The following is a 422-nucleotide window of genomic DNA, read 5'->3' as shown; positions in this document are numbered from 1 at the left end:
CAAGCTTTCCATATGGCTTAACATTTACTATTTGTTTATTGTTTTATATATATATATTTTCATTGTTTCGTTTTTAATTGTATGAATGTGTACGTGTGTGAGTATATGTACATGTAAGTATATATGAAGTGTGTATGTGTGCGTGTGTATGTGTGCGTGTGTATATATGTGTACGCGTGTATATGTACAAGTGTAGGACTGTGTCCGGTGCATACGAACGACTTTCATGCACACGTCCATTCTTTTATACGGATATACATATGCTTGTATATATATGCGGTTGTAGGTGCTTGATAGGAGGATATATATGTGTATGTATATATGTACATATGGACGTATAAACGTATATGCGGGAGTATGAATGTATGCCTGTATATATATATATATATATATATATATATATATATATATATATATATATA

Source organism: Octopus bimaculoides, chromosome 5 (genome assembly GCF_001194135.2).
Source record: "Octopus bimaculoides isolate UCB-OBI-ISO-001 chromosome 5, ASM119413v2, whole genome shotgun sequence".
NCBI lineage: Eukaryota > Metazoa > Mollusca > Cephalopoda > Octopoda > Octopodidae > Octopus > Octopus bimaculoides.
Note: the sequence above shows the minus strand (reverse complement) of the source record.